At 44.1% G+C, this 20,064-nt stretch overlaps 1 protein-coding gene across 1 annotated transcript in view; it reads right to left on the bottom strand.

The window, feature by feature from the left end:
* The window catches only part of LOC125946977 (uncharacterized), a 257,786-nt gene extending 242,902 nt beyond the window's left edge, over nt 1-14,884 (bottom strand). Inside the window, exon 1 of the mRNA XM_049671220.1 lies at nt 14,799-14,884. The gene's annotated coding sequence lies outside the window, so the exon portion shown is untranslated. The remainder of the gene's footprint in view (nt 1-14,798) is intronic.
* Nucleotides 14,885-20,064: the final 5,180 nt, after the last annotated feature.

Below are 20,064 nucleotides of genomic sequence, written 5' to 3'. Positions count from 1 at the left end.
GACTTCGTGGACTCCGCCGGTGTGGAGGCAGACAAGCATCTAGTTTCGATATCCGCATTAACAGAAAGAACTTGACGTTATCAGTTTTGTGACGTGTATGTTCAGAAGATGTTGTTTCCAGTGAGCACATGGCGACGAACTCGGCACCATGATGAAACTGGGATATAAACGAAAGGCGCGTATTCGAGTCGGAGGACTGGTGCCAATGAACGAAAAGTCAAACCTGCACTACGAATAGAAAGATCAACGTGCGGTTGCGGTTCAATACGGTTCTTTCTCAACTTTTTAGAGTGATCGGCAAGAAAGCTATCTATTGCGAAATTCTATATATTGAAGTGAACAGAACACTACAAATACACGCTTTATTACAGGTTTTTCTCAAAGCTGAGAAATGCTACATTTTGTTTTTTCATCTGATCCCGACACATGCATGCTTCACCTCATGATGGACAGCTTAATTAGTGCAAAAAAGGAGCAGCAGATGTAATATGTAGGTAACGTGGATATCTATTAGATGTTGCATATATCCTGCCCCGATATCCACACTACGTTCCGCTTCAATGTTATAGATGCATGTTTGATGACCGGAAGTACAAGATCTGTCCCAAGAGGTCATGTCATGCATTTGCGAAATTTATTTAAAGAACTTTCAAATACATCAATGTACTCAATTATAAATATTCTCACTTAGGTAGAGTACGTTGGTTCCACCTCTTCCGTTGATAGAAGCAGCCTAGGAAATTATTTTCTGTTAAACGCTGCAGAAGCAATGGTCGTCATCTTCCCGAAATACCAACGCTGGAGCATCAGGTAACATTTAAGGGAAAAAAATTGCAGGGGGCTAATCGCCACGAGTAATATGTTTGTTCCAGCACAGTAATGAAATCGCTTGCCAGAAACCAACGCATTACACATTCAGGTTGCACAGCGCCGTTTTCTAGTGCACACTCTAGCGCCCCTCTTGACAAATTTGGTCGCACGTGGCGTACACGATCTCTCAGACACCTTATTCCCCCTACATAGAAAGATGCATTGACAGTTTGACCTGCTGCTACAAATTTCTCTTGCACATTTACATGGCAGTAAACAATCATGGTGAACAAGACTGATTTTTGCTTTGTTCATCGGCACTTTTTTGGCAGCAACTTGAGCTGGATGTATTTGTAAGTCCAATTTCCATTATGGGTGACTAAACTCTGCAATAATCCATCGCTGTCATCTGAAATTTTGCAATCAATGCAATGCAGTGGCTCCACCCGCAGGCCACCACGTTTACCCGACACCATCTTGGCAAAGACCTCTCCAAGTTTTGACTAAAAAATGCGCGGAAAGAAGAATTAACCTGAACCAAGTATTTTATATTGCTTTAACATTCACTCGGCTGTCACTGAGCACAGAAGAACCCCCATGATTGCTGTTTTCAGCTTTGTACGAGCTAGAGGAGACGTCCTGATCTTGCATCGTCTTGAGCTTTTCACGGCCTTCCCGAAAATGTTTGACCTACTTGAACAAACTTGTTTCATCCAGGGCATCACTTTTATAAGCATGTTTCGCATTTTTCGCACTTGATGTATTTTTGGGTGATTCTTGCACAATTTTGCATGAAATGTCATTTTGATTCTTTGTTCCGTCTGCTCGTCAATCTACATTTCTACAGGTGGGTTGCATAAAAAATGAGCGCATGAAATTCACCCTTGTGATACAGCAGTCCGGCTCGTATAAGACTTCGACCGTAACTTTTCGAGTGGAGGCAGTAAGAAAACAGCAGAGCTGCACCCCCTCTCACTTTTTTGGCTCGCTGCACGTACTTTTGGGACGAATTTTGTACACATCATGAAAGCTTTATGTATAAATCTCGATGTCAGGTGTAAATACTCAATTACTACTACGGAGCACCTACGTTTACCTAATGTTTACTTCGTTTTAGCTAATGGCATTAATATCAATTCGACATGGCAGGTTCCTATCACATGTAGTTGTCCGCCACCATAGTGACACTTACTGCAGCCAAGTGCATTCGCTCGATGTTTACAAATTTTGCTGCGTTTTGGGGGTATAGCAGACGTAGTATGCTTCTTTCGAAGAGTGCGTGTAGTTGATGGCATAGTATTTCCTTCTAAATGAGCAAACTTTTTTGTGCAGCGTCCGCCACTTACTTGTATTGAATGACGACATCTTCGCTAGCGTCCGTTGTGGCGTCTTCGACATGTCCGAAGAGATTGCGTGCACCGTGCACGAGCAATGCAGTTGTCATCACAGCCACAAAGAGGAAGACTAGGGCTGAGGCAAGGGCGCACCCTCGCAGGATTTCGCGGCGAACGTTCGTTTCGGGAGGGCGAGGCAGGTCGAGCGTCCCCAGTGGTTCTACTTGCAGGCCACCGCGTTCGTTGATAGTGAACCTGTGGGTATGTGATAGAGATGGGTGGAGAAAGAAAAAAAAAAGCTTGTGTTTGCGAATCAGGCATCCAAATACTGGCTCTACAATACGGGAAAATGACTTCTTCAACTGCTGTAATGCTTCATGTATTGCGCGAAAATTTTGACGTAGAAGGCAACACCAATGGTACGGCATGGCTCAGAAGATCATCGGCGCATTGTGTCTGTCCGTGAGTGCGAAGTGCTTGGCAATATTTATGATAACTGTTTCATGCACCGGCAAAGCCTAGCGATTTGTGTTTTCTGACATCACTTAGGTTCATTTAAGGCTGTACTTGAGCAACCAAAGCCTAGCAGATCCGACGGCAAGTGGAACAGTTTGTTCTCTTGATGCATGGCCTGTTCATTTCTGATAGTGTAATACAATCCGACATCATACTCAGAGGATGATGCGGGCTACATCACACACCACGGCAGTTCTGTTGAAGTTACGGAATTCTTGCTCTAAGCGGTCTTTGAGTATAGCGATGTAAACCATTAAATTCAATCTGAGTGTATTGAAAGCTCACGCATTGTGACGTGATGCATTTAGGTGCTCCACTTCACGCATACTTTACGAACAACCAAATCTTGACGTAACGACGTCAACTCATTGGAATAATGTCAAAATACTAATTCGAATGTGTAGGGTAATTCCCGCTTTCTTCTCAAAGAAATATGATAGACAGTTGGAACGTAATGAAACTTGAAGACCTGGCCTTGAAAGTGTCTAAAGTGAATGACCGTATTGATTACGAAACTCCCGTTTGAGACTGTTGCAGTCACTGGCATGCGGACGTTTCACCATGCATTTTATTTTTTTTCGCTAGCTTCCTTCCCTCATTCGAAAAAAAGTTGCACCATACAAGCTATAATTCTGGTAAACACTGGTATACGAGTATGTCATTTCTTCACATCAGATCTCCCATTGACAGCTTTTCGGTTAAGTGTCTTAAAAGTTATTACTTACCGCAAATAAACTATGCTTGTGTGCAATTAAAATTACTCATGAGTAACATTAACCATTGTCATCACCATGTGGTGGCGCGCATTCGCGCAATGGAATCTGTTATTATTTCTTCGCGACATCAGTTTTAGTACGGGTATAGGAATGGTGGTGATCTCTATGTACCGTTTGCAAAAGAGCATCCTTGAAGATGTATACGAATGTACAATGAAATACAACTGTATAAGGGTGTTCTTACACACTTCGGAAGTAATATGCATGTGCTGGCTCTTGGTGTTGGAGCGCGGTCATGACTACAGCTGTTCACAGTGATGGCATCCACGCAGGTTACATTGCAGCACCATGGCGTCAGCTAAAGCCGCAGCAACAGCTACGGTGTTCGAGCGTCGTCATGGCTAGCTCTTCTGTGGCGGCTCCCACGCACGCAGCGTTACAGCGCCCGCATGCCTGGGACCGTCGTAGAATAGTTAGGCCACCACCACTGTTTAAGGCAGCCGCATCTGCAGCTTCGTTTGAAAAAGGCCGCTGCTTTACAGCACCAGCAGCTTTTATCACTGCAACCTTAAAATTCTTAGCTGACCCCCTAGCTGACAAGCTCCTAGCCCGTATGACGTGACGTGAGAAAGAAATTACACATTCTTGCTTCGTTAAAAAAATCTGGCATACAAATCATTGTACGTACATTCGAACTAGATATATTTAAGGTAATGTTTATTTTATAAATATTCATCACTACGTTACATCAAATTTGAGGATCGAAATCACATTTGATGTTCATCCCTCCGTCAGGCATTGCCTAACGAGAATCGCTTCGGAGCTCTCCCTGTCAGATTCGCAGTATAACATGCATAGGTTCAGTTGAGCATTACTTAGGCGAGATTTATTGCGATAGCACTGCTATTTTCATTCCAAGCGCACTTCTGCTGTAGCCGTCGCCGTGAGGTTCCGTATAAAGTCCAATGGCTATAAAATCGTCACCGCGTGCCGTACGCTGTGTGTGCGAGTGAAAGCATACGAGCGTGAGCCCGCAATCGGGGCTCAATGTGGCACACGCGAGGGAGGACGGCAGGCCGGAAGCGCATGGTCTTCTTTCGTGCACGAGGAACAGGGTCGAGTAGAGGGAGAGAGAGGGGGGGGATGCGTTCTGCTCCGTCGGCTGCTGCTCACCGCGCGACAGCGCTGACGCCGTATCTTGAAAGCGATCTACGATGTGGGTGAAGTGCGCGCCTGCTCGAGCCTCGTCTTCAAAGCGATCTGCTATGGGGACAAAGTGCATGCGCCGAGTGCGGGTAGCTTCGTATGCGCTGTTCTTTCGTCGTTTAGCTCGCGGGGAAGCGAGACGAGAGACAGCGCGACGGCCCGCTGCTGCTTGCGGGCTTTCTCACTCGCGCGTTTTCACAGCGAGGTTGCGCAGTCATTGAGCGAAATGTATTCATGTTTACCTGTGCGCGCGTGACACCGTGCTTGTCTATTTAGCTTATGTAAGCGAATGTTTACAACTTTATACGGCCCGTTAAACTACTACCCTTGCTTCGTATAGCTCTCCACTAATTTGCTATCGCAATAAATGCTTTGCCTTTCGGGCGAAACTGCGACTTTTTTGTTTGTGCGCGTAATTTGTTGTTTGAGGGATATGAGGTCTAAAGTTTATGTATTGTAATATGGGACCAGCATATTATACATGACTCATATGCTACGTGAGCTGCTTCTGTAAACATATCTGTAGAAGCATAGATTCGCCCCTGGGTATCGATAGTATCCCTTGTTCTCGGAGCCACAGTTTCCAGTTTTAAATCGAGTGCTTTAAGGGCCCCGTTACGCAGAAAGCATGGCGTAGCCGGCGTTGACCGTGAGCGAAAATTTTCCACCAATCACAGCGCGGCGCGGGGCGCGTTTCTACCAATCACAGATCGACGCAGGCTGCTTGCGCAGCGCTTTTTTTTTAGCAACACCAGATAGCGTTGCATCCGCGACAGCTGCGGCGCTGACCGCGCGCGGAAAAAAAGAATCAGAAAGTTCGGCCTCGTGCATAGCGTTCGCCGCAAGCGTTTTCATGTAAATAGTACGGTTGCATAAGCTGCACTTGCCGGGAAGCGTGAAAAGCAGTCTGGGACTCTTTTATGTTATCGCGTTCTACACTGAGAGGGGAAACTTATGCGTCTCCCAAGTTTTTGGCCCCGCAGGTGTTCGCCCGTATGTCTTTGCGTGTCTATGCGCTAAAGTGTGTGCGAAAATGTAAATTGACAAGTCGTTATCGCATGCTTGTTCCTAAATTGGCTATATTTGGTCTATTCTATAAAGGCGCGTACATGTGCGTGATTAGTTACCAGCTAGCACAAACACGCGAACCATCCTAAGCGTACTACCGCGTGAATCTCAAGATGCGGGTGAGCCAGAGCCAAGTTTTTGTGTTATTTCCAGGTTTCTCTAAACAACTTCCTTCAAATCTATTGAAAAAAGCATAGCAGACTTGTGCAACCTTATAGAATCGCAGCTGAATGTTCAGCACACCTGTCTTTTTCGAGCAGTTGCATTAAAAGTTTCAATTGCCTGAAATTAAAACTTTGAACTCGCATGACTTGCCACTTCGAACCCTGCTCAACGTAAAGTGGTTTCGAGCTCTTACTTCTGTAGTATTTACAAAAGTTTGAGTTCGCAGAAACATTTCCATGGTGTTGTCCCATTATCGATCAATTCTATTTTATTAAGGGTTATAGCTTTCAAGATGAGCGGGATAAGTTCAGTAAAGTATGTGGAGCGTGATTTTGTGGCTCCACATTGGTTGCTTGCGTATTTACTGCTTAGACTGTAATAAGCCTACAGTCTTTCAACGATCACCTGAAAATACCGAAGAGCTGCCCCTAATTTGTACCACTACAAAAATGTGCCTCGTTTGCTTAATCGAAGACACCGGAAGAACGTACCACGCACATTGTATACCGCATAAAACTAAAAAAGAAACCAAAGAAACGTGCGTTTAACATTCATTTGGGATGCTCGTAATTACGTCAGGAACGTTACAGCAATGTTAGCCATTAGTATTAATGATGCCACCAATTCCCACTACATAACAAATTACACCGGAACTCAGATCATGATGACGTTCGATGGTAATACGATGACAATCGAACAATGCAGCGGGACACTGTATTTATGATGTCACGTTTATTTTACATCTCTATTGATCATTCTGAGACTTACATTGCTTCTGTTGTATGGAACATGCTCCGACATCATACAACTTTACTATTGCAATCGCTTTCCAAGGTCGCTCATAAGTACATTGACATGACAGCGACTGTATGTCACGGACACACTGACGACGATGAAATGACGAAGAGGGAATGACGTAAGATGTAGATTGGCAAAATGTGGCAACGGTATAACAATGGCCGCGCAACGATGACATGTCGACATTTAAGTGACGACCAATTTATCATGGCAGTCGCATGATATCTGCAGTATAAGACAACCGGATGACTAAAGTGGAATGATTACAATGGCATGACAACAACGCCTTGACAACGGATGCAAGACAGCGACTGCCTGATGACGACGCAATGATGATGTTAGCATGACTACGGTGGCATATTCACGATTGAAGTGTGCTACAGGGGGGCCACCAAACATTCTCAGCAATCGAACGTTCTTGTTCAATTCCTCAGGAGGTCCGAGCGTGATACGGTACTTTAAAACGCAGGACAAGCGGGGCTTTCTTCCGCCGCTCTTGTATACACAGAGCAGTCTCCAGTGTTTGTTAACTAGCCCTTGTGGTCCCAGCTAAAGAAGCTTTTGGAGCTCATGGATCACGCGAAAGAAGCAACGGGCTGGCGGTTCGCTCGGATGAAAGGTAGAAAAATATTTGTCCGAAAACTATGCATGGTCCCCTGCACATTGCGTATCTGCAATGCGTATGACCTTCATAAAATCAACTAGGTAGCACCAAGCGCCTTTCAAGACGCACGCCGGTTGAAGGACAATGTGTGATTATCGTGCCCCTCGCGATGTACCGACGTTACGTACGACACGTGATAAAAAACTTGTTTTTGTTCATATAAACATATCATTGTGATCGAACATATATCGATTGATATGGAGCATATCCTTGGGCTCTTTGCCACGCTTTGTTTTCAGCCCGTTGTACTTATAGTCCCGGAAACGTGGCACCACTATGGCCTAGATGTTCATAGGTGTCCTGCTTGCAGAAGTTGGTTTTTTGTTATCCGGCCATCAAAACAGGAGAAGACATTATGGCGATGGCCAAAAATGAACTTGAATGTCACTTAGCGGAATATTATCACAGCTTTTCCGCTGTGAAAGAAGGTGACCTCTTAGGTGTATATGACCTCTTTGGTGTAGATGTAATGCAAAAACAGGATCTCGCATGGAAACGACTAAAAAAAACTTCAAAATTGTGAAGATAGTGAAAAATCCTGTCTCTCAGAAATCATTTCAAGTAGCCGAACGATTTCCGCAGTTCACTGAGGTAATACGTATCGCGATTACTATATATCTTTGTCAAGCACCATCAGTGATCAAGCACCACAGTGATTGCGATACCGGGCATCATCTACAAAACATAAGTGTTTTTCTTGCTTCAGCTAGGCAAATGAAATAATTGTTGTCATTGCATCGCTAAACACAGCTACTGTTCTGATACCAATGGCTTATAGATTTGTCCAGTCAAAGAAGTGTGGACGTAATAGCCCTTATATTAGAACCCGTTTCTAACCTTGTTTTTTTAATATCTTGGAGCAGTTACAGAGGGCTAAAGTAATTGCTTTATCTAAGGGCGGGGACGCAGTTGAGCTCTCGAACTACAGGAAAATATCCATGCTACCTGTGTTTAGAAGAGGTTTGCATATTCTAATATTAAAAATGATGATTTATTTTCGTGATAAACAATATTGCAACATACGCACAGTTTAGCTAACGGAACGGCTTTGGTACAAAAGACGCGCTTTCATTACAGAAAGAAAGTATACTAGAGTATTTTGAGCATGAAATTTGTACACTGGCCGTATTCTTAGCTTATTAGAAGAATTTCGTAGCATAAATCACATTACATTATTGAAAATGTTGAGCCACTATGGTTTCTGGGGGCTGTTTTCGGATCTGTTAAATTCTTACCTTAAACATAATGAACAGCAAGTATACATTAAGCATCTCGCTTCAATAGAAAAGGAAGTTAGCACATGTGTTGCACAAAGGAGAATTTTGGGGCCATTTATGACGCAGTCGTCTGCAAAAAGGTTCATTGATGAACGTAATCTATCAGGTAAGTCGTTGATATAGATGAGAAAAAGCAATGGTCCCAGCACAGAGCATTGTGGAACGCCCGATTCAACTGCAGAAGTCAAGGAGGAAGTGTTATTAGCTGTGACAAATTGTGAACGATCGGTGAGGAAAGAGCGCAGCCATTGAAGAACGTTGGATCAAGGTTAAGCTTACTTAGTTTCAAAAAGAGCAGTTGATGAGAAACCTTGTCATACGCTTTTTGAAAAATCTAGGAATATACAGTCAACAATGGAACCCCTGTCAAGGATAGAATTTAGGTCACGTGTAAACGATATAAGATGAGTTTCACAGGAAAATGACTTGCGCAACCCATGCTGGTGATCTGTAAAAAACGCGTTTGACTGTAGGAATGATGCAAGGTGAGAGTAAATGACATGTTCCATAATTTTACATGGAATCCACGTAAGTGAAATTGGTCGATAATTAAGTGGCGAATGGCTATCCCCAGACTTGTGGAAAGGAATCACCCTCGCGACTTCCGGAATGCAGGCTGTCTCAAGAGATTGCTGGAATATATTAGAAAGTATTAAAGCACTGTATAGTTTTGTCGTGATTAAAAGCTTGGAATTTATATTATCAACGCCACATGATGAAGAAACTTTTAGTTGATCTATTATTTTTTCTATACCAGCAATATCAAACACAATAGGGTCCATTGGTAAAAAAATCATTACTGGGATAGGTAGGGGTTACGGAACACACAGTTTTGGAAAAAGCAGAAACAAATACAGAGTTCAGAACACTTGCGCACTGATCAAGTGGGATTAGTTGATCACTTGAGTCTTTAAGGGTGATAGCTGAAGTATCTCTTTTGTTAACTACGCTCCAAAATTGCCTAGGGTTACTAATTAAAAGAGATGGTAAGGTAGTATTGAAAAATGAATCCTTGGCGTGCTTAAGAGCTTTTTTGTATTCGGTAGCCACAGCCTCATAAGCCATCCAACGTTCTTGAGTACCGGTTAGTTTTGCAGATCGAAAAATTCGTTTTTTCTTATTACAGAGTCTCTTTAACGACTGACTGAACCATGGCAATTGCGAGTTTGTCGAGATGACTATACGTGGAACGTATTTCTCGATGAGCGATGCAACTTTTTCTTTGAATAAATTCCCTGCAGTTAGTATTCACGGAGCGATCATGAAAGTTGGGCAAGTAAACATCTAAAAATGCAGAAAGCTCATGGTTAATAGCATCATAATCAGCGTGTTTATAGTCACGGATATATTTTTTTCTGGTTACTCTGGTGAGGCACGGTGCAGCTCAAAGAAAAATGAAGCAGTAAGTGATCGCTCAGCCCAGGTAGGTACAATATAGGATGGAAACGATCAGGCGTAGTGGTGAGCACTAAATTCAGGATGTTAGAAGTAGTAGACGTAATTCGTCTACTACTGTAATGCAGTGGCCTGCATTACAAGCGGCGACAAGTTGAAATCATTGCACAAATTCAGAAATCTGTTGCCTTCACTGGAAAAAGGATGACAATATAGGAACGCACATTAGACCATACTATATTAGAGGAAATTAAAGTCACCTAGTAAAAGGAAAGGGCTATTGGGATACCGCAAAGTAATCATATGAATTACATCACGAAGGTGGTCAGCAAAGGTGGGTGAACAGGACGGCGGACGATAACAAACGCCCAATATCACTTTCTTAGAGCACGTTTGAATTTCAACCAAAACAAGTTCTAAAGCGTTATTAATATGGATAGGAAAAGACAAAACAGTATCAGCGACTGCTATAAGCACGCCTCCGCCACACCGAGCACCCCTGTCACACCGATAAATGTTGAAGTGTTTTTTACAATCGAACAATTCGCAGCTATCAATTTTCTCAGATAACCAGGTTTCATTAAGACAGATTATGTCGGCGTCAGAAGCATCGATAGCCGAGCAAATATGGTCAAGTTTTGGAAGAATGCTTCGGATATTTGTGAATAACAGCGAAAATTCGTTAACGACAGGTAACTTTGGTCCACTGCCCCTCGCGCAGTGCTATTCATAGCGATACTTATTACGATACTTATTGTCATACCATTTACACTGCGTTTCTTAGCCTGTGTACGTTTCTGAGTAAGCTACTTTCAATGTGTGCATATACGTATGTATACGTACGTCACATAGGTGTATTCTTGCATTTGTATGCCTGTAAGCAGAACCTATCAAGCGATCGCATTTCGGTGTTATGGTTGTCCGCTACATTTCGTTTAAACAGAAATGGTCATTTTCTCTCGCATACCTGTTTCGATTTTACGCGCAAGATGTGGCCCGACAGTGAAGTCAGCAATGGGAAGTCTGAAGTCGCGAACGAAGCTAGCGCCGGAAGAGGAAGGCGCGTGGCTGTGAAGAGAATCGCACGCCAGGGAAAGTACGAAGGAGCGCGCTGAGCGCGCTAAAGCTCCTACATCTTGAAAGTAGCGACACTCTCCTCCGCGCGCCGCTTCCCTCCTCAATTTTTCTCGGATTTCTCCCCTGCACGGGCCTGCGCGGTGCACACGGCACGCTGAACCCTGCACTGGCTCACTGCAGACGCATTTGAATCAAAGCGCGCGCTTAATTACTCGGCCCTTTGAAGCGTTATCATCATCATCATCATCAGCCTGTATTTATGTACACTGCAGGACGAAGGCCTCTCCCTGCGATCTCCAATTACCCCTGTCTTGCGCTAGCGTATTCCAACTTGCGCCTGCGAATTTCCTAACCTCATCATCCCACCTGACTTTCTGCCGTCCTCGACTGCGCTTCCCTTCTCTTGGTATCCATTCTGTAACCCTAATGGTCCACCGGTTATTCATCCTACGCATTACATGACCTGCCCAGCTCCATTTCTTCCGCTTAATGTCAACTAAAATATCGTCTACCCCCGTTTGTTCTCTGATCCACACCGCTCTCTTCCTGTCTCTTAACGTTACTCCTAAAATTTTTCGTTCCATTGCTCTTTGTGCGGTCCTTAACTTGTTCTCGAGCTTCTTTGTTAACCTCCAAGTTTCTGCCCCGTATGTTAGCACCGGTAGAATGCAATGATTGTACACTTTTCTTTTCAACGACAGTGGTAAGCTCCCAGTCAGGATTTGGCAATGCCTGCCGTATGCACTCCAACCCAATTTTATTCTTCTGTAAATTTCTTTCTCATGATCAGGGTCCCCTGTGAGTAATTGACCTAGATAAACATATTCCTTTACAGACTCTAGAGCGTTATATGGGAGTTTATCCCTTATGAAACTGTCATGACGAAAGTACGCTTCCATTAGAGCGTCGTGACAGTTTTTTCTTCGAAGCGGACACGCTCCGAAAAATTGACTACCAAGCTATTAACGCTGAGCGGTTGGCCCCTCCGTCACCACTTGGGCTGTCTCTACGCGGAGGTGCATTAAACGCATATAATGTAAGCAGCGTAGATATACATGAGAATTTCATTCATAATAATGGCTATTAAAAATGTCTAAGAAGGTATGCAAGAAGAAATATGATAGTTTATTTTAAGTGAATTCTTCGAAATGAGTAGGCCAAAATCCTTCGTACTAATGCCACTGTGCTCGTTTTTTTAGCATTTCTTGCGAACTTCGCACCTCTTTGCAGGGGGCTTTCGATCCTTTGGCGGCGACCGATGCGAGAACAAAGTAAGAACTGCGTAAGTACCCGACACAACATAAACTTTCTGTACAAGTGACTCATGATATGATCCTGATTTTGTGAAATTACGTAATTGCTACTACAATTCGTTTTGCAGGAAATGTTTGTTTGTCCCTAATTTACTCAAATATTTCAATGAATTTAGCATGCATGTCACCCCTAATATGTCTAGTTGTGTCAGGATACCATGAAAACGGGTCCATAACGTCACCGAGTGCTTCTAGGCGCACTAACAGATTCGCTGTGGAATATGTCATAGATTCAAGATATACGACTAACGCATGAACACGTAAGGCTGAGCGCCGAGCACTAGTAAATGGCTCAAAGGTAATCTACAGCTAATAGCAATATGATAAAAGATACATCTTGTAAACAAATAGGAAGAAGGAAACAAGCGTGTCATACTCACTGCAACTAAGTGAACAGCTGTCTATAGGGCACCTTGAGCGAATCCTTTCAATGTGCGCCTTTTCTCAAACGGCGTAACTTGGGAAACTGATTCAACGCAGCATTTAATGACTTTCCGTTAACGAGCTGCAGCCTCCTGAACGTCGGCTCACCTGGGCAGCGGCGTGCTCTCGCCCTTGCGATGGTGGAGGGGCAAGCCCCACGGTAAGGCGTGCACGTAGCCGGCCCTCGACGCCGGTAGCGACTGGAGGGGCAGCCCCGACTGCCGGGCTCTTCCTCGATCGGTTGCTCGGCAAGGACATAGCGCTGCACGATAGAGACAACATGTCTGCACCAACAAATGAACTAGCCCGTAAGTGGATAAACAAACAAAATAACCGGAAGACATATGGCGTGATTCGGCTTGCGAACTGATGTAAGTCGTAGAAATGACGGCGTCTTCCAGATTTCCCGTGGGTTGCAAGATCGAAGCAAGCGCGTTTCATTCGCGTCGAGCGTCGTTTTCATCCATACATCCTGCCTAGAAGAGTAAATTAAATAGCACATTTATTCCTACATAACTAACAGAAGAAATTCGGCAGAGGCACTTAACACTGCTTACACGTGGGTATGCGAAAGCATTATAGCCCCTCTGGCGAAACTTTTCGCAGCCAGATAGCTACGACGTGACGTGTGCAATCACGCATGCACTAGGCAGACATTTAGCCAGCCAGATCCGTGCAGCCGCCGTTAAGTGATGTAATGGTTTGGCACATCATTTCTGCGGAATCCCGCAAGGTGGAGGGAGCAGCATGAAAGGGAAAAATTCTCATCCACCCAAATGGAGGGCGAAGCCACAAAGGAAACCCGCGCGGGTTTCTCAGAAACAACGCTTTCTCAGATACAATTTTTCCACATTTGCGGCGCGTTCTTTCTAAGAAATCCATATGATTTTCTTATGTAGTTCCCTGCTACATTCAAGTAAGTGACAATTTTTCAATTTTATGATCTAAGTGATGTGTCCGTTACATTGTGTTATGGACCAAGAGGGCAATAAATAAACGTCGGGGAAGCGTGCTCGTCTCGAACCCCGAAGGCCCGGGTTCAATTCTCACGCAGATGAAAATGTACCAAATTGTCTCTGCAAAGCCGTTAATTTACATTGCTAATGGTAAACTCCCTAGAAAATTTGACGTCTATCGGAGCATCTTGGCGTACTTTTACTCTTTGCGCCGTAGGCCATTTTTGTACCATCGCTTGGTTACGCCGCCACCGATGACTGCACTGCAGACAATGCCGGATTTTCTTGTCATATGGCATATAGGCCTCTCGTATGAAAAGCACGAATAATGAAGGAATGATAGACTGTGGTGTGGAATGAATGAATGTAACTATAAATATAAATGAATATATCAAATAACCAATTCACGTACAAAACACATTTGTGTGTGTGAAATATTTCCCAGCATAGATGACGAAGGATTCGCTCATATCAGTACTGTCAGCAAAGCAACCGCACACAAAATCGCTTACCTCACGTGGCGGAACTTAGCTGTAGTTTCGCTATATCCTCAAATGATTACGTTCAACATGTTACGGAGCACTGTAAATGGTTGGCAGAAGAAGGAACCGACTTGAATCTGCAGCTCCCCGTGTCTTGCATCCGCGAACTTTATTCTGCTCCAATATTATCAACCATGACTGAGCGCGTTTCTCTTGCTATATGAACTATTCAGTCCCTCTATTCAGTCAACTATTCAGCTCTGTGCATTACCTCGCTAGGGCAATAACACGTTTTTTTTTTCTCCATTTCCGCTGGAAGGTTCTACACTCGCACTCAACCCCTAATCCAAACGGATGCAACAAGTTTATGCTATACGGCTGTAATATTTCCTTGTAATATACACCACCGGACAACAGTTCAGGCTCCATACGTTAGTAAAGAAATAGCTTTGCGCGATGACTTTCTTGGTGTTACGAGTCTCATCTACCATTGCTTGGAGAAAAATGATGCCAGAAATGTGATTTCTACAATGCAAGGGATCAGATGTGAGCCGCAAGTTTCACTAAAATAGGAAAGCGCCCAACAGCGTAGCCTTACCTTTATGGACCCTCTTCTTCTTCTGCCTCGCTTTTTGATGGCTCAGCCTGTACAACATGATGATGATGATGTTGACCTCACAATATGGCTCGTACCCACACAGGGGGATTGGCCAAGAATTGAGTGCCTGAAGTTTTACTTAATGTTTTGAACATTTGTGTATTGGATTAAAAAAAATAAAAATGGGGAAAAAAAAGATGTATTGCAGCAGTCAATGTCTTCGTAGAAATCGAATACGCCTTGAACTGCTACGCCTCGCTACACCTATTGATACGCCTTGAATTGAATACGCCTTGAATTGCTACGATTCGGTGGATGTCTCATTTTTTTTCTTTAATTACTTCTCTCTACCTAGCGGGTTTGCGCTGAACAATTACGTCAAACACTTGCCTTTGCTTCAAGTTGTTGATAAATTCGACTTCGTGTTGCCATCTGCTAGCAGACTAGTCAGCTCTGATGGTCAAGCGGCTACACCGGAAAGGCGGTGGCCCGGGGTTCGAATCCCAGACCAAGACGAATTTTTCTTCAACTGCGAGGCTATTCATTCGATGAACCCGTATAGGTTTCCTTTGTAGCAGTTGCTACGCTTCGGTGGATGTCTCATTTTCCCTTTAAATTGAATATGTGCGTTCGTTTTCTTTTTTTTTCAAATTTACGCTTATGATTGGCATTACACGCAAACATAGATCATGGCTGTGGTTGCTGTTGTCCATGACTGCTACTCAGACAAGATTGTTGGTAGCTGTGTAGGTGTAGATGTAGAGGCTAGATGGTAGTTGCATGCCCTTTCCACCAGTGGAGTGACGAAGAATTCATGGCGTTGGTGAACTACCAAGTTAATTGTGGCTCATACCCAATTTGGTGATTCATAGTGTTTTATGTCTCACATGCCGCCTATTGTAAGGATGCAAAAAAATGCCCTTTTAGCCGAAGCGCAAGCAAGAACGAACGCCTATAAAACTGGCACAAGTGTTACAGTAGTTACCTAGCAAAAAACAGCACTCACTAGAGCTCGGTAATCAGTGCAAAAGGTGGTTTTCGCAAGACATTTACCAATTCTATATACTGCAGACCTCCTAAACACCACGTGTTTTGTACCTTTCTTGCGCACTGGCAATTTTTGCAGTGAAGGATTCATTGTGGTACCTTATTAGGTTCGTCTGCAGCAAGCAAGAATCCTCCTCTTCCTCCTCGTATTCAATTATCATACAGCAAGAAGAGAGCCCACGCTAGTAACCGAGTTACGGAAATGTTTTGATGGTGGCGAGTTTTCACTGATCACCTAGCCGCGACATCCTATTTCCGTACGTAGAAAAAGTCAGCAAGACAAAAACAAAATACGCTGCAATTTGAGCCTACCAAAAGAAGCGAAATATTCATAACAAACTAGTAGCATTGCAGACACACATGCTACAGGTGCGGTTCAGAGAACCTCAAAACACTTTGATGAAATAAGTGTCCATCGTTGCAGGGCAGAGAGAGAGGGAGGGAGAGCAAGGAGAGGAAATGCAGGAAAATCAACCAGGCGAGCGTCCTGTTTGCTACCCTACACTAGGGGTAAGGGAAAGGGGGAATATAAAGAGGAAAAGAGTGATAGAACGAGTACTGAGTGCACGTGGGGCGATGTACAGGGACACTTCAAGTGGTCTCTTAAACCGGTGCACTTCAAGTAATGTATCTATTGCCCGAATCGCTTTTTGTGCCAGTGACGGGTGTAGCCACGGTCAGAGTATCTTTGACTCAGAGAACGGTCTAGAGTCCAGTCTCTGAAAAAAGAGCATGCTTATTTTGAGGACAGTTGTGTCAAAAACTAACCGTGCAGTAGGTACCTGTATGGCACATATTGAAAGCATGTGGAGAGAAGCGCTTTTTTTCAGCAGAACAGCGCACCGACGACAGTTAAAATCACATTGATGCTTCGTCGCGCCTTGTACTGTCATCAAGAGAAGTCAGGCATGCATTTCTACATGTAACTGTGCAATTTTATGCAGTGTTGGCATCGTGTTTTACTAGCCACTCATTCTGCCTGTAGAAGTCTCTGAACTTCTCTGGACACTAAATAGGACATCTGACACTGAATTGCCCATAGAGCTCATTACCATTGCTGAAAATTCCTCTGTTTACCTAAACTAAATGGCACGCTCTGAGGAATTACTTTATTTTCTTTGAAATAAATATCGAGAACATGGTTGTCAATGTTGAACGGGGACTTCCGAGACTATAACTATTTTTATACACCAACCATGTGTGTTTTATTAACGGCACAGTAGAAAAAATTTCACTGATTCGTAGAGGTATGAGAAGTTAATAATCAGTCATCATAGATTGTTGGGTGCTATCAAGTCAAATAGAAACCACAGTTGAGAAATTATATCACTTTGTTTATAAGGCGAAGTATTCCTCAAGAAAACTATGTCTTTGATGTTTACATCGAAGTTATAGCAAATCAATGAGGCCCCGGGATACTCGAAAACCAAAACCTGCAGCAATGCCCTATATTCATGACATTAGCGAACAGCTGTCCAGAATTTTAAAGGACACTGCGTCCAGATTGCGCATGTACCAATGAACAAGCTTGCGAATGAGATTGTGAACGTGCAAGAGACGCTTTGCCCCACCGAAAGTATGCGAGAGTAGTTCCGAAGTTGTCTGGGCAGATTGCAGTTCTGTCGACATCGAAGCAAGAGGACACTTCCAAAGGGGATCGAAAAGACTTAGAGACGACTTCGCCAAATGCCCCGTGTCATCAAATGGCATCGCAGAGCACGTTCAGAACAAACGCTACGCAATAATCTGGGCGAGCCAATCGTCATTATCACGGAAAAGAACTTGTCAGGAAGATTATGACTTAAATCATTGCTTATCCAAACCACAGCCAACACACCAAACAGACCGGGAGGCATGTTAGACAACGTGTATTCTAATCCTAGGACGCGTGCTCAAGCATATACCATATATACGAACCTTAAATGGCTCACTCGTTTTTAACAAGGGATTTGTACAGGTTCCTTAAAGCTCTGTGTCCTATGATATTGATCAGTATTCTTTTCTTTCTGCTATTTAACGTGCGAAAACCAGTTCAGATTATGAGGCACGCCGTAGTGGAGGGCTCCGAATTAATTTTTAAAGCCTGAGGTTCTTGAACGCGCACTACAACGCAAGCAAACGGGCTATTTTGCATTGTCGCCTCTATCGAAATGCGGCCGCATTTCGATCCCTCAACATCGTGCTCAGCAGCTCAGCACCTTAACCACTGAGCCACCGCGGCGGGTCATGAGATTTATCAGTGACCAATTGTACTAATAACTACGCTGCTTGGCTTCCATGGTGACAGGGGCCCCACCAAGCTTCATAGAGTGGTCTGAGTGGAACGGACTGTAAACTTCGCGCTGCAAATGCCGACGGTTTTCCTTTGAACTCCCCCTGTGCGCCATCGAGCTGTGATGCCTACTCAGCCAGCACAACATGCTTCACGTGGTCACGCGATATACTTTCCAGAGAAGCTGGCTATTTGGATAGCGAATCATACATCTCCGAACAAACACCATTTATGGCCTGTATCTCGTTGTTTTCGGAGGCAGATCGCGAGCATATTGCAATCCAAAAGAACACCGAGTAAAAACAAATGAAGGCGCAATTTGTATTTTCTGGAGTTGCATAAATAAGATAAGTTAAAGAAAGCCTGAAGCCTGTAAACATGTGTGAAGCGCTGAACCGGGTGGAAGCAGTCCTGGAGGGGTACTTGCTCGACACTCGGCGAAAGTTCCACATGAGTGGAAATCTGGAGGTGGGGCTCTAGCACTGGTAGGGGCGCTTGCTTGGAGTTTTACGTTACTCAAAATTCGAAGTTTATTACCCCAATATCAGTTCGCGTTAAGAAAGGCTGCATTACAGGGCTTCTCACCCCATGCATGTTTTAACGGCTCACAATAAAGACAACATTTCGACATACAACATTATTGATTCTGCAGTTGAAATCATACCTCTAAAGTGTGGAATGGTCGACGCCCAAGCAACAGTTATTCTCATCATCTTCTTTCATCTCTCTCGGCCATGCCCACCCACACAATAGAAATAGGAGTGCTTTCGTTTTTATCATGCTCTACAAATGGCTTAATATCGCTCAAACAAAGCAAGCATAAAAATATGGAATTTGTCTTTTTACTAATAGCGTATCTCAAAGTAAACGAGCCCAATTAAACACAGTGCCTCGCTCGTCGTCTCCGAGAATTTAGTCATTTGTCGCTCAATATCGCGCGACTGCCACTTTAGTGAGCGAGATCATTTTTTACATTCAAATTCACTTAAGCCGTTGTCCAGGTCTTCCTTTCTTCTCATTTCGGGAATGTCGCAAGTTGTAAAGGAACATATAATAATTTTTTGCGAGAGTGCAATAAACTAGTCATGGAGTCATGGTTACTAAGAATGCCCGGACGACTCGAGCTGTCCAAAACGGGATTGTTTTGCGTACAACACCGAAAAAAAGGTGTCCAGTGGTAATTTCACGTGCCTTGATCACAACTAAGTTGAAGAGGTAGCATTTTAAGTTGCATCAATAGATATGAAATCAATTTGTTAATAAAGCAGACTTTAGGAGTAGCGTGAAAAATAAATGCCTTACGCCAGAAAACGGAGTGTACACAAATTTATTAGCCGACTTCAGGGCTTCCAAGAATGACGACATCAATATGTTGGTTGCCTCGATGCTGGCCGAACCGAGCTCCGGCGAACATGACACATACCCACATGCAATGCTTCAAAAGTCAAGAAAAAATGCGCTATTGCGAAATAGGAAATCCGAGCCACCACGAAGGTTCCATGGCTGGTGCGTCGCAACCTGCCGGACGATAAGGAGGTCCACAGCGACGTCTGAGCCATAAGGAAATAAAGTGTCACGTACAAATTCGCATTTGGAGCTTCACAAGAAAGGCTCCGTGATTATCGGAGTGCAAAACATGTCACAGTCTTTGCATAATTCAGCAGCCCACCCCCCCCCCCCCCCCCCCCCCGCCCACAGTACTCAACTTCCCTTGATTTGCCTTACGGCACTACACGAGGAAATTTAATGTCCTTGTCTGGACCAGTCGCAATGGTGGCATTGTACGCAACATCCCACCCGTGATGTCACACAACCCCGCCGCACTCTGCCTCTGAATTCCAACTTCTGAAATGAAGGGGCAATTGTTCGGGAAACCGGGGTCGACGCTGTTCCCATGGAAGTCGTCGACGTTCGTTCGTTGAAGCAAACAGTGGGCTCTCCCTAACG

Source organism: Dermacentor silvarum, chromosome 7 (assembly GCF_013339745.2).
Source record: "Dermacentor silvarum isolate Dsil-2018 chromosome 7, BIME_Dsil_1.4, whole genome shotgun sequence".
Classification (NCBI taxonomy): domain Eukaryota; kingdom Metazoa; phylum Arthropoda; class Arachnida; order Ixodida; family Ixodidae; genus Dermacentor; species Dermacentor silvarum.
The sequence above is the reverse complement of the archived record's forward strand: the minus strand, read 5'-3'. Positions and strand labels throughout refer to the sequence as shown.